Here is a 15,953-nt window from a genome sequence, read left to right on the forward strand (position 1 = left end):
GATTACTTTATTCTTTCGCAGTTTTGTTGTAGATTGCATACTGACATTGGCTGCCCTTTTTATCCTCAGCGCCGACACTATTTTGCTTTAGTAGTTGTTCTGATGACATATCCTCGTATACAGAAGGCAGCGTTTTCTCCCTCATTTTTGTATTTTTGCGTTTGCTTTATTCTTTCGCAGTTTTGCTGGAGTTTGCATTCTAACATCGACTGCCCATCTTATCATAAGCCCCGACACTATTTTGCTATAGCAGTGGTTCTGATGACATATCCTCGTATATAGAAGGCGGTGTTTTCTCCCTCATTTCGGTATGTTTGCGATTGCTTTATTCTTTCGCAGTTTTCTTGGAGTTTGCATACTGAGATTGGCTGCCCTTTTTATCCTGAGCCCCGACACTATTTTGCTAAAGTAGTGGTTCTGATGACATATCCTCATATACAAAAGGCGGTGTTTTCTCCCTAATTTCGGTATGTTTGCGATTGCTTTATTCTTTCGCAGTTTTGTTGGAGATTGCATACTGACATCGACTGCCCTTCTTATCCTAAGCCCCAACACTATTTTGCTATAGTAGTGGTTCTGATGACATATCCTCGTATAGAAAAGGCGGTGTTTTCTCCCTCATTTCGGTATGTTTGTGATTGCTTTCTTCTTTCGCAGTTTTGTTGGAGTTTGCATACTGACATTGGCTGCCCTTTTGATTCTCGGCCCCGACACTGTTTTGCTATAGTAGTTGTTCTGATGACTTATCCTCGTATACAAAAGGCGGTGTTTTCTCCCTCATTTGTGTATGTTTGCGATTGCTTTATTTTTCGCAGTTTTGTTGGAGTTTGCATACTGACATCGACTGCCCTTCTTATCCTCAGCCCCGACACTATTTTGCTATAGTAGTGGTTCTGATGACATATCCTCGTATACAGAAGGCGGCGTTTTCTCCCTCATTTCGGTATGTTTGCAGTTGCTTTATTATTTCGCAGTTTCGTTGGAGTTTGCATGCTGACATCGACTGCCCTTCTTATCCTCAGCCCCGACACTATTTTGCTATAGTAGTGGTTCTGATGACATATCCTCATATACAAAAGGCGGTGTTTTCTCCCTCATTTCGGTATGTTTGCAGTTGCTTTATTCATTCGCAGTTTTGTTTGAACTTGCACACTGACATCGACTGCCCTTTTTATCCTCAGCCTCGACACTATTTTGCTATAGTAGTTGTTCTCATGACATATCCCCGTATACAGAAGGCGGCGTTTTCTCCCACATTTTGGTATGTTTCCGATTGGTTTATTCTTTCGCAGTTTTGTTGGAGTTTGCATACTGACATCGACTGCCCTTCTTATCCTCAGCGCCGACACTATTTAGCTTTAGTAGTTGTTCTGATGACATATCCTCGTATACAGAAGGCGGTGTTTTCTCCCTCATTTCGGTATGTTTGCGATTACTTTATTCTTTCGCAGTTTTGTTGGAGATTGCATACTGACATTAGCTGCCCTTTTTATCCTCAGCGCCGACACTATTTTGCTTTAGTAGTTGTTTTGATGACATATAATCGCATACAGAAGGCAGCGTTTTCTCCCTCAGTTTTGTATGTTTGCGATTGCTTTATTCTTTCGCAGTTTTGCTGGAGTTTGCATTCTGACATCGACTGCCCATCTTATCCTAAGCCCCGACACTATTTTGCTATAGCAGTGGTTCTGATGACATATCCTCGTATATAGAAGGCGGTGTTTTCTCCCTCATTTCGGTATGTTTGCGATTGCTTTATTCTTTCGCAGTTTTGTTGGAGTTTGCATACTGACATTGGCTGCCCTTTTTATCCTCAGCCCCGAGACTATTTTGCTAAAGTAGTGGTTCTGATGACATATCCTCATATACAAAAGGCGGTGTTTTCTCCCTCATTTCGGTATGTTTGCGATTGCTTTATTCTTTCGCAGTTTTGTTGGAGATTGCATACTGACATCGACTGCCCTTCTTATCCTAAGCCCCGACACTATTTTGCTATAGTAGTTGTTCCGATGACATATCCTCGTATAGAAAAGGCGGTGTTTTCTCCCTCATTTCGGTATGTTTGCGATTGCTTTCTTCTTTCGCAGTTTTGAGGGAGTTTGCATACTGACATTGGCAGCCCTTTTGATTCTCGGCCCCGACACTGTTTTGCTATAGTAGTTGTTCTGATGACATATCCTCGTATACAAAAGGCGGTGTTTTCTCCCTCATTTCGGTATGTTTGCAGTTGCTTTATTCATTCGCAGTTTTGTTTGAACTTGCACACTGACATCGACTGCCCTTTTTATCCTCAGCCTCGACACTATTTTGCTATAGTAGTTGTTCTCATGACATATCCCCGTATACAGAAGGCGGCGTTTTCTCCCACATTTTGGTATGTTTCCGATTGGTTTATTCTTTCGCAGTTTTGTTGGAGTTTGCATACTGACATCGACTGCCCTTCTTATCCTCAGCGCCGACACTATTTAGCTTTAGTAGTTGTTCTGATGACATATCCTCGTATACAGAAGGCGGTGTTTTCTCCCTCATTTCGGTACGTTTGCGATTGCTTTATTCTTTCGCAGTTTTGTTGGAGTTTCCATATAGACATTCGCTGCCCTTTTTATCCTCAACCCCGACACTATTTTGCTATAGTAGTTGTTCTGATGACATATCCCCGTATACAGAAGGCGGCGTTTTCTCCCTCATTTTTGTATGTTTGCGATTGCTTTATTCTTTCGCAGATTTGTTGGAGTTTGCATACTGACATCGACTGCCCTTCTTATCCTGAACGCCGACACTATTTTGCTTTAGTAGTTGTTCTGATGACATATCCTCGTATACAGAAGGCGGTGTTTTCTCCCTCATTTCGGTATGTTTGCGATTGCTTTATCCTTTCGCAGTTTTGTTGGAGTTTCCATACTGACATTCGCTGCCCTTTTTATCCTCAACCCCGACACTATTTTGCTATAGTAGTTGTTCTGATGACATATAATCGCACACAGAAGGCAGCGTTGTCTCCCTCATTTTTGTATGTTTGCGATTCCTTTATTTTTCGCAGTTTTGTTGGAGTTTGCATACTGACATCGACTGCCCTTCTTATCCTCAGCCCCGACACTATTTTGCTATAGTAGTGATTCTGATGACATATCCTCGTATACAGAAGGCGGCGTTTTCACCCTCAATTCGGTATGTTTGCAGTTGCTTTATTATTTCGCAGTTTCGTTGGAGTTTGCATGCTGACATCGACTGCCCTTCTTATCCTCAGCCCCGACACTATTTTGCTATAGTAGTGGTTCTGATGACATATCCTCGTATACAGAAGGCGGTGTTTTCTCCCTCATTTCGGTATCTTTGCGATTACTTTATTCTTTCGCAGTTTTGTTGTAGATTGCATACTGACATTGGCTGCCCTTTTTATCCTCAGCGCCGACACTATTTTGCTTTAGTAGTTGTTCTGATGACATATCCTCGTATACAGAAGGCAGCGTTTTCTCCCTCATTTTTGTATTTTTGCGTTTGCTTTATTCTTTCGCAGTTTTGCTGGAGTTTGCATTCTGACATCGACTGCCCATCTTATCCTAAGCCCCGACACTATTTTGCTATAGCAGTGGTTCTGATGACATATCCTCGTATATAGAAGGCGGTGTTTTCTCCCTCATTTCGGTATGTTTGCGATTGCTTTATTCTTTCGCAGTTTTGTTGGAGTTTGCATACTGAGATTGGCTGCCCTTTTTATCTACAGCCCCGACACTATTTTGCTAAAGTAGTGGTTCTGATGACATATCCTCATATACAAAAGGCGGTGTTTTCTCCCTCATTTCGGTATGTTTGCGATTGCTTTATTCTTTCGCAGTTTTGTTGGAGATTGCATACTGACATCGGCTGCCCTTCTTATCCTAAGCCCCGACACTATTTTGCTATAGTAGTGGTTCTGATGACATATCGTCGTATAGAAAAGGCGGTGTTTTCTCTCTCATTTCGGTATGTTCGCGATTGCTTTCTTCTTTCGCAGTTTTGTTGGAGTTTGCATACTGACATTGGCTGCGCTTTTGATTCTCGGCCGCGACACTCTTTTGCTATAGTAGTTGTTCTGATGACATATCCTCGTATACAAAAGGCGGTGTTTTCTCCCTCATTTCGGTATGTTTGTAGTTGCTTTATTCATTCGTAGTTTTGTTGGAACTTGCACACTGACATCGACTGCCCTTCTTATCCTCAGCCCCGACACTATTTTGCTATAGTAGTGGTTCTGATGACATATCCTCGTATACAGAAGGCGGTGTTTTCTCCCTCATTTCGGTATGTTTGCGATTGCTTTATTCTTTTGCAGCTTTGTTGGAGATTGCATACTGACATTGGCTGCCCTTTTTATCCTCAGCCTCGACACTATTTTGCTGTAGTAGTTGTTCTCATAACATATCGCCGTATACAGATGGCGGCGTTTTCTCCCTCATTTTGGTATGTTTGCAGTTGCTTTATTCTTTCGCAGTTTTGTGGGAGTTTGCACTCTGACATCGACTGCCCTTCTTATCCTCAGCTCCGACACTATTTTGCTATAGTAGTGGTTCTGATGACATATCCTCGAATACAGAAGGCGGCGTTTTCTACCTCATTTCGGTATGTTTGCAGTTGCTTTATTCTTTCGCTGTTTTGTTGGACTTTGCATACTGACATCGACTGCCGTTCTTATCCTCAATCCCGACACTATTTTGCTATATTAGTGGTTCTGATGACATATCCTCGTATACGGAAGGCGGCGTTTTCTCCCTCATTTCGGTATGTTTGCAGTTGCTTTATTCTTTCGCAGTTTTGTTGGAGTTTGCATACTGACATTGGCTGCCCTTTTTATCCTCAGCCCCGACACTATTTTGCTATAGTAGTCGTTCTGATGACATATCCTCGTATACAGAAGGCGGCGTTTTCTCCCTCATTTCGGTATGTTTGCAGTTGCTTTATCATTTCGCACTTTTTTGGAGTTTGCATGCTGACATCGACTGCCCTTCTTATCCTCTGCCCCGACACTATTTTGCTATAGTAGTGGTTCTGATGAGATATCGTCGTATACAGAAGGCGGTGTTTTCTCCCTCATTTCGGTATGTTTGCGATTGCTTTATTCTTTCGCAGTTTTGTTGGAGATTGCATACTGACATTGGCTGCCCTTCTTATCCTCAGCCCCGACACAATTTTGCTATAGCAGTGGTTCTGATGACATATCCTCGTATACTGAAGGCAGCGTTTTCTCCCTCATTTTTGTATGTTTGCGATTGCTTTATTCTTTCGAAGATTTGTTGGAGTTTGCATACTGACATCGACTGCCCTTCTTATCCTCAGCGCCGACACTATTTTGCTATAGTTGTGGTTCTGATGACATATCCTCGTATATAGAAGGCGGTGTTTTCTCCCTCATTTCTGTATGTTTGCGATTGCTTTATTCTTTCGCAGTTTTGTTGGAGTTTGCATACTGACATTGGCTGCCCTTTTCATCCTCAGCCCCGACACTATCTTGCTATAGTAGTTGTTCTGATGACATATAATCGCATACAGAAGGCAGGGTTTTCTCCCTCATTTTTGTATGTTTGCGATTGCTTTATTCTTTCGCAGTTTTGCTGGAGTTTGCATTCTGACATCGACTGCCCATCTTATCCTAAGCCCCGACACTATTTTGCTATAGCAGTGGTTCTGATGACATATCCTCGTATATAGAAGGCGGTGTTTTCTCCCTCATTTTGGTATTTTTGCGATTGCTTTATTCTTTCGCAGTTTTGTTGGAGATTGTATAAAGACATTGGCTGCCCTTTTTATCCTCAGCGCCGACACTATTTTGCTATAGTAGTTGTTCTGATGACATATCCTCGTATACAGAAGACAGCGGTTTCTCCCTCATTTTTGTATGTTTGCGATTGCTTTATTCTTTCGCAGTTTTGTTGGAGTTTGCATACTGACATCGACTTCCCTTCTTATCCTTAGCCCCGACACTATTTTGCTACGGTAGTGGTTCTGATGACATGTCCTCGTATATAGAAGGCGGTGTTTTCTCCCGCATTTCGGTATGTTGGCGATTGCTTTATTCCTTCGCAGTTTTGTTGGAGTTTGCATACTGACATTGGCTGCCCTTTTTATCCTCATCCCCGACACTATTTTGCTATAGTAGTAGTTCTCATGACATATCCTCGTATTCAGAAGACAGCGTTTTCTCCCTCATTTTTGTATGTTTGCGATTGCTTTATTCTTTCGCAGTTTTGTTGGAGTTTGCATACTGACATTGGCTGCCCTTTTTATCCTCGGCGCCGACACTATTTTGCTATAGTAGTTGTTCTGATGACATATCCTCGTATACAGAAGGCGGTGTTTTCTCTCTCATTTCGGTATGTTTGCAGTTGCTTTATTCTTTTGCAGTTTTGTTGGAATTTGCATACTGACATCGACGGCCCTTCTTATCCTCATCCCCGACACTATTTTGCTATAGTAGTGGTTCGGATGACATATCCTCGTATACAGAAGGCAGTGTTTTCTCCCTCCTTTCGGTATGTTTGCGATTGCTTTGTTCTTTCGCAGTTTTGTTGGAGATTGCATACTGATATTGGCTGCCCTTTTTATCCTCAGCGCCGACACACTTTTGCTATAGTAGTTGTTCTGATGACATATCCTCGCATACAAATGGCAGCGTTTTCTCCCTCATTTTTGTATGTTTGCGATTGCTTTATTCTTTCGCAGTTTTGCTGGAGTTTGCATACTGACATCGACGGCCCTTCTGATTCTCAAACTCGAGTGTATTTTGCTGTAGTAGTGGATCAGATGACCTATGCTTGTATACATAAGGCGGCGTTTTCGCCCTAATTTTAGTATGTTTGCAACTGCATTATTCTGTCGCAAATTTGTTAGAGATTGCTTACTGGCATTGGCTGCCCTTCTTATCTTCAGTCCCGACACTATTTTGCTGTAGTAGTGGTTCTCATGACATATCCTCGTGTACAGAAGGCAGCGGGTTCTCCCTCATTTTTGTATGTTTGCAAAAAGTTCATTCTTTCGCAGTTTTGTTGGATATTGCATACTGATATTGGCTGCCCTTCTTATCCAGAGCCCCGACACTAATTTGCTATAGTAGCTGTTCTGATGACATATCCTCGTATACAGAAGACAGTGTTTTCTCCCTCATTTTTGTATGTTTGCGATTGCTTTATTCTTTCGCAGTTTTGTTGGAGTTTGCATGCTGGCATCGACTGCCCTTCTTATCCTCAGCCCCGGCACTATTTTGCTATAGTAGTGGTTCTGATGACATATCGTCGTATACAGACGGCGGTGTTTTCTCCCTCATTTCGGTATGTTTGCGATTGCTTTATTCTTTCGCAGTTTTGTTGGACATTGCATACTGACATTGGCTGCCCTTTTTATCCTCAGGCCCGACACTATTTTGCTATAGTAGTTGTTCTGATGACATATCCTCGCATACAGAAGGCAGCGTTTTCTCCCTCATTTTTGTATGTTTGCGATTGCTTTATTCTTTCGCAGTTTTCTTGGAGTTTGCATACTGACATCGACTTCCCTTCTTATCCTCAGCCCCGACACTATTTTGCTATAGTAGTTGTTCTGATGACATATCCTCGTATACAGAAGGCGGTGTTTTCTCTCTCATTTCGGTATGTTTGCAGTTACTTTATTCTTTTGCAGTTTTGTTGGAATTTGCATACTGACATCGACTGCCCTTCTTATCCTCAGCCCCGACACTATTTTGCTATAGTAGAGGTTCGGATGACATATCCTCGTATACAGAAGGCGGCGTTTTCTCCCTCCTTTCGGTATGTTTGCGATTGCTTTATTCTTTCGCAGTTTTGTTGGAGATTGCATACTGATATTGGCTGCCCTTTTTATCCTCAGCGCCGACACTATTTTGCTATAGTAGTTGTTCTGATGACATATCCTCGCATACAGATGGCAGCGTTTTCTCCCTCATTTTTGTATGTTTGCGATTGCTTTATTCTTTCGCAGTTTTGCTGGAGTTTGCATACTGACATCGACGGCCCTTCTGATTCTCAAACTCGAGTGTATTTTGCTGTAGTAGTGGATCAGATGACCTATGCTTGTATACATAAGGCGGCGTTTTCGCCCTAATTTTAGTATGTTTGCAACTGCATTATTCTGTCGCAAATTTGTTAGAGATTGCTTACTGGCATTGGCTGCCCTTCTTATCTTCAGCCCCGACACTATTTTGCTATAGTAGTGGTTCTCATGACATATCCTCGTGTACAGAAGGCAGCGTGTTCTCCCTCATTTTTGTATGTTTGCAAAATCTTCATTCTTTCGCAGTTTTGTTGGATATTGCATACTGATATTGGCTGCCCTTCTTATCCTCAGCCCCGACACTAATTTGCTGTAGTAGTTGTTCTGATGACATATCCTCGTATACAGAAGGCAGCGTTTTCTCCCGCATTTTTGTGTGTTTGCGATTGCTTTGTTCTTTCGCAGTTTTGTTGGAGTTTGCATGCTGACATCGACTGCCCTTCCTATCCTCAGCCCCGGCACTATTTTGCTATAGTAGTGGTTCTGATGACATATCGTCGTATACAGAAGGCGGTGTTTTCTCCCTCATTTCGGTATGTTTGCGATTGCTTTATTCTTTCGCAGTTTTGTTGGAGATTGCATACTGACATTGGCTGCCCTTTTTATCCTCAGGCCCGACACTATTTTGCTATAGTAGTTGTTCTGATGACATATCCTCGCATACAGAAGGCAGCGTTTTCTCCCTCATTTTTGTATGTTTGCGATTGCTTTATTCTTTCGCAGTTTTGCTGGAGTTTGCATTCTAACATCGACTGCCCATCTTATCCTAAGCCCCGACACTATTTTGCTATAGCAGTGGTTCTGATGACATATCCTCGTATATAGAAGGCGGTGTTTTCTCCCTCATTTCGGTATGTTTGCGATTGCTTTATTCTTTCGCAGTTTTGTTGGAGTTTGCACACTGACATCGACTGCCCTTCTTATCCTCAGCTCCGACACTATTTTGCTATAGTAGTGGTTCTGATGAAATATCCTCGAATACAGAAGGCGGCGTTTTCTACCTCATTTCGGTATGTTTGCAGTTGCTTTATTCTTTCGCTGTTTTGTTGGAGTTTGCATACTGACATCGACTGCCGTTCTTATCCTCAATCCCGACACTATTTTGCTATATTAGTGGTTCTGCTGACATATCCTCGTATACGGAAGGCGGCGTTTTCTCCCTCATTTCGGTATGTTTGCAGTTGCTTTATTCTTTCGCAGTTTTGTTGGAGTTTGCATACTGACATTGGCTGCCCTTTTTATCCTCAGCCCCGACACTATTTTGCTATAGTAGTCGTTCTGATGACATATCCTCGTATACAGAAGGCGGCGTTTTCTCCCTCATTTCGGTATGTTTGCAGTTGCTTTATCATTTCGCACTTTTGTTGGAGTTTGCATGCTGACATCGACTGCCCTTCTTATCCTCTGCCCCGACACTATTTTGCTATAGTAGTGGTTCTGATGAGATATCGTCGTATACAGAAGGCGGTGTTTTCTCCTTTATTTCGGTATCTTTGCGATTGCTTTATTCTTTCGCAGTTTTGTTGGAGATTGCATACTGACATTGGCTGCCCTTCTTATCCTCAGCCCCGACACAATTTTGCTATAGCAGTGGTTCTGATGACATATCCTCGTATACTGAAGGCAGCGTTTTCTCCCTCATTTTTGTATGTTTGCGATTGCTTTATTCTTTCGAAGATTTGTTGGAGTTTGCATACTGACATCGACTGCCCTTCTTATCCTCAGCGCCGACACTATTTTGCTATAGTTGTGGTTCTGATGACATATCCTCGTATATAGAAGGCGGTGTTTTCTCCCTCATTTCGGTATGTTTGCGATTGCTTTATTCTTTCGCAGTTTTGTTGGAGTTTGCATACTGACATTGGCTGCCCTTTTCATCCTCAGCCCAGACACTATCTTGCTATAGTAGTTGTTCTGATGACATATAATCGCATACAGAAGGCAGGGTTTTCTCCCTCATTTTTGTATGTTTGCGATTGCTTTATTCTTTCGCAGTTTTGCTGGAGTTTGCATTCTGACATCGACTGCCCATCTTATCCTAAGCCCCGACACTATTTTGCTATAGCAGTGGTTCTGATGACATATCCTCGTATATAGAAGGCGGTGTTTTCTCCCTCATTTTGGTATGTTTGCGATTGCTTTATTCTTTCGCAGTTTTGTTGGAGATTGTATAAAGACATTGGCTGCCCTTTTTATCCTCAGCGCCGACACTATTTTGCTATAGTAGTTGTTCTGATGACATATCCTCGTATACAGAAGACAGCGGTTTCTCCCTCATTTTTGTATGTTTGCGATTGCTTTATTCTTTCGCAGTTTTGTTGGAGTTTGCATACTGACATCGACTTCCCTTCTCATCCTTAGCCCCGACACTATTTTGCTACGGTAGTGGTTCTGATGACATGTCCTCGTATATAGAAGGCGGTGTTTTCTCCCTCATTTCGGTATGTTGGCGATTGCTTTATTCCTTCGCAGTTTTGTTGGAGTTTGCATACTGACATTGGCTGCCCTTTTTATCCTCATCCCCGACACTATTTTGCTATAGTAGTTGTTCTCATGACATATCCTCGTATTCAGAAGACAGCGTTTTCTCCCTCATTTTTGTATGTTTGCGATTGCTTTATTCTTTCGCAGTTTTGTTGGAGTTTGCATACTGATATTGGCTACCATTCTTATCCTGAGCCCCGACACTAATTTGCTATAGTAGCTGTTCTGATGACATATCCTCGTATACAGAAGACAGTGTTTTCTCCCTCATTTTTGTATGTTTTCGATTGCTTTATTCTTTCGCAGTTTTGTTGGAGTTTGCATGCTGGCATCGACTGCCCTTCTTATCCTCAGCCCCGGCACTATTTTGCTATAGTAGTGGTTCTGATGACATATCGTCGTATACAGACGGCGGTGTTTTCTCCCTCATTTCGGTATGTTTGTGATTGCTTTATTCTTTCGCAGTTTTGTTGGACATTGCATACTGACATTGGCTGCCCTTTTTATCCTCAGGCCCGACACTATTTTGCTATAGTAGTTGTTCTGATGACATATCCTCGCATACAGAAGGCAGCGATTTCTCCCTCATTTTTGTATGTTTGCGATTGCTTTATTCTTTCGCAGTTTTCTTGGAGTTTGCATACTGACATCGACTTCCCTTCTTATCCTCAGCCCCGACACTATTTTGCTATAGTAGTTGTTCTGATGACATATCCTCGTATACAGAAGGCGGTGTTTTCTCTCTCATTTCGGTATGTTTGCAGTTACTTTATTCTTTTGCACTTTTGTTGGAATTTGCATACTGACATCGACTGCCCTTCTTATCCTCAGCCCCGACACTATTTTGCTATAGTAGAGGTTCGGATGACATATCCTCGTATACAGAAGGCGGCGTTTTCTCCCTCCTTTCGGTATGTTTGCGATTGCTTTATTCTTTCGCAGTTTTGTTGGAGATTGCATACTGATATTGGCTGCCCTTTTTATCCTCAGCGCCGACACTATTTTGCTATAGTAGTTGTTCTGATGACATATCCTCGCATACAGATGGCAGCGTTTTCTCCCTCATTTTTGTATGTTTGCGATTGCTTTATTCTTTCGCAGTTTTGCTGGAGTTTGCATACTGACATCGACGGCCCTTCTGATTCTCAAACTCGAGTGTATTTTGCTGTAGTAGTGGATCAGATGACCTATGCTTGTATACATAAGGCGGCGTTTTCGCCCTAATTTTAGTATGTTTGCAACTGCATTATTCTGTCGCAAATTTGTTAGAGATTGCTTACTGGCATTGGCTGCCCTTCTTATCTTCAGCCCCGACACTATTTTGCTATAGTAGTGGTTCTCATGACATATCCTCGTGAACAGAAGGCAGCGTGTTCTCCCGCATTTTTGTGTGTTTGCGATTGCTTTGTTCTTTCGCAGTTTTGTTGGAGTTTGCATGCTGACATCGACTGCCCTTCTTATCCTCAGCCCCGGCACTATTTTGCTATAGTAGTGGTTCTGATGACATATCGTCGTATACAGAAGGCGGTGTTTTCTCCCTCATTTCGGTATGTTTGCGATTGGTTTATTCTTTCGCAGTTTTGTTGGACATTGCATACTGACATTGGCTGCCCTTTTTATCCTCAGGCCCGACACTATTTTGCTATAGTAGTTGTTCTGATGACATATCCTCGCATACAGAAGGCAGCGTTTTCTCCCTCATTTTTGTATGTTTGCGATTGCTTTATTCTTTCGCAGTTTTGCTGGAGTTTGCATTCTAACATCGACTGCCCATCTTATCCTAAGCCCCGACACTATTTTGCTATAGCAGTGGTTCTGATGGCATATCCTCGTATATAGAAGGCGGTGTTTTCTCCCTCATTTCGGTATGTTTGCGATTGCTTTATTCTTTCGCAGTTTTGTTGGAGTTTGCATACTGACATTGGCTGCCCTTTTGACTCTCGGCCCCGACACTATTTTGGTATAGTAGTTGTTCTGATGACATATCCTCGTATACAAAAGGCGGTGTTTTCTCCCTCATTTAGGTATGTTTGCAGTTGCTTTATTCATTCGCAGTTTTGTTGGAACTTGCACACTGACATCGACTGCCCTTCTTATCCTCAGCCCCGACACTATTTTGCTATTGTAGTGGTTCTGATGACATATCCTCGTATACAGAAGGCGGTGTTTTCTCCCTCATTTCGGTATGTTTGCGATTGCTTTATTCTTTTGCAGTTTTGTTGGAGATTGCATACTGACATTGGCTGCCCTTTTTATCCTCAGCCCCGACACTATTTTGCTATAGTAGTGGTTCTGATGACATATCCTCGAATACAGAAGGCGGTGTTTTCTACCTCATTTCGGTATGTTTGCAGTTGCTTTATTCTTTCGCTGTTTTGTTGGAGTTTGCATACTGACATCGACTGCCGTTCTTATCCTCAATGCCGACACTATTTTGCTATAGTAGTGGTTCTGATGACATATCCTCGTATACGGAAGGCGGCGTTTTCTCCTTTATTTCGGTATGTTTGCAGTTGCTTTATTCTTTCGCAGTTTTGTTGGAGTTTGCATACTGACATTGGCTGCCCTTTTTATCCTCAGCCCCGGCACTATTTTGCTATAGTAGTTGTTCTGATGACATGTCCTCGTATACAGAAGGCGGCGTTTTCTCCCTCATTTCGGTATGTTTGCAGTTGCTTTATCATTTCGCACTTTTGTTGGAGTTTGCATGCTGACATCGACTGCCCTTCTTATCCTCTGCCCCGACACTATTTTGCTATAGTAGTGGTTCTGATGAGATGTCATCGTATACAGAAGGCGGTGTTTTCTCCCTCATTTCGGTATGTTTGCGATTGCTTTATTCTTTCGAAGATTTGTTGGAGTTTGCATACTGACATCGACTGCCCTTCTTATCCTCAGCGCCGACACTATTTTGCTTTAGTAGTTGTTCTGATGGCATATCCTCGTATACAGAAGGCGGCGTTCTCTCCCTCATTTCGGTGTGTTTGCAGTTGCTTTATTATTTCGCAGTTTCGTTGGAGTTTGCATGCTGGCATCGACGGCCCTTTTATCCTCAGCCCCGACACTATTTTGCTATAGTAGTGGTTCTGATGACATATCCTCGTATACAGAAGGCGGCGTTTTCTCCCTTGTTTCGGTATGTTTGCAGTTGCTTTATTATTTCGTAGTTTCGTTAGAGTTTGCATGCTGACATCGACTGCCCTTGTTATCCTCAGCCCCGACACTATTTTCCTATAGTAGTGGTTCTGATGACATATCCTCGTATACAGAAGGCGGTGTTTTCTCCCTCATTTCGGTATGTTTGCGATTACTTTATTCTTTCGCAGTTTTGTTGGAGATTGCTTACTGACATTGGCTGCCCTTTTTATCCTCACCGCCGACACTATTTTGCTATAGTAGTTCTGGTGACATATCGTCGCATACAGAAGACAGCGGTTTCTCCCTCATTTTTGTATGTTTGCGATTGCTTTATTCTTTCGCAGTTTTGCTGGAGTTTGCATACTGACATCGACTTCCCTTCTTATCCTTAGCCCCGACACTATTTTGCTATGGTAGTGGTTCTGATGACATGTCCTCGTATATAGAAGGCGGTGTTTTCTCCCTCATTTCGGTATGTTGGCGATTGCTTTATTCTTTCGCAGTTTTGTTGGAGTTTGCCTACTGACATTGGCTGCCCTTTTTATCCTCAGCCCCGACACTATTTTGCTATAGTAGTGGTTCTCATGACATATCCTCGTGTACAGAAGGCAGCGTGTTCTCCCTCATTTTTGTATGTTTTCAAAAACTTCATTATTTCGCAGTTTTGTTGGATATTGCATACTGATATTGGCTGCCCTTCTTATCCTGAGCCCCGACACTAATTTGCTATAGTAGTTGTTCTGATGACATATCCTCGCATACAGAAGGCAGCGTTTTCTCCCTCATTTTTGTATGTTTGCGATTGCTTTATTCTTTCGCAGTTTTCTTGGAGTTTGCATACTGACATCGACTTCCCTTCTTATCCTCAGCCCCGACACTATTTTGCTATGGTAGTGGTTCTGATGACATGTCCTCGTATATAGAAGGCGGTGTCTTCTCCCTCATTTCGGTATGTTGGCGATTGCTTTATTCTTTCGCAGTTTTGTTGGAGTTTGCATACTGACATTGGCTGCCCTTTTTATCCTCAGCCCCGACACTATTTTGCTATAGTAGTTGTTCTGATGACATATCCTCGTATACAGAAGGCAGCGTTCTCTCCCTCATTTTGGTATGTTTGCGATTGCTTTATTCTTTCGCAGTTTTGTTGGAGTTCGCATGCTGACAGCGACTGCCCTTCTTATCCTCAGCCCCGGCACTATTTTGCTATAATAGTGGTTCTGATGACATATCGTCGTATACAGAAGGCGGTGTTTTCTCCCTCATTTCGGTATGTTTGCGATTGCTTTATTCTTTCGCAGTTTTGTTGGAGATTGCATACCGACATTGGCTGCCCTTTTTATCCTCAGGCCCGACACTATTTTGCTATAGCAGTTGTTCTGATGACATATCCTCGCATACAGAAGGCAGCGTTTTCTCCCTCATTTTTGTATGTTTGCGATTGCTTTATTCTTTCGCAGTTTTGCTGGAGTTTGCATTCTGACATCGACTGCCCACCTTATCCTAAGCCCCGACACTATTTTGCTATAGCAGTGGTTCTGATGACATATCCTCGTATATAGAAGGCGGTGTTTTCTCCCTCATTTCGGTATGTTTGCGATTGCTTTATTCTTTCTCAGTTTTGTTGGAGTTTGCATACTGACATTGGCTGCCCTTTTTATCCTCAGCCCCAACACTATTTTGCTAAAGTAGTGGTTCTGATGACATATCCTCGTATAGAAAAGGCGGCGTTTTCTCCCTCATTTCGGTATGTTTGCGATTGCTTTCTTCTTTCGCAGTTTTGTTGGAGTTTGCATACTGACATTGGCTGCCCTTTTGATTCTCGGCCCCGACACTGTTTTGCTATAGTAGTTGTTCTGATGACATATCCTCGTATACAAAAGGTGGTGTTTTCTCCCTCATTTCGGTATGTTTGCAGTTGCTTTATTCATTCGCAGTTTTGTTGGAACTTGCACAATGACATCGACTGCCCTTCTTATCCTCAGCCCCGACACTATTTTGCTATTGTAGTGGTTCTGATGACATATCCTCGTATACAGAAGGCGGTGTTTTCTCCCTCATTTCGGTATGTTTGCGATTGCTTTATTCTTTTGCAGTTTTGTTGGAGATTGCATACTGACATTGGCTGCCCTTTTTATCCTCAGCCTCGACACTATTTTGCTATAGTAGTTGTTCTCATGACATATCCCCGTGTACAGAAATCGGCGTTTTCTCCCTCATTTTGGTATGTTTGCAGTTGCTTTATTCTTTCGCAGTTTTGTAAGAGTTTGCATACTGACATCGACTGCCCTTCT

The sequence above is a fragment of the Dermacentor variabilis genome, unplaced genomic scaffold (assembly GCF_050947875.1).
Source record: "Dermacentor variabilis isolate Ectoservices unplaced genomic scaffold, ASM5094787v1 scaffold_13, whole genome shotgun sequence".
Classification (NCBI taxonomy): Eukaryota; Metazoa; Arthropoda; class Arachnida; order Ixodida; family Ixodidae; genus Dermacentor; species Dermacentor variabilis.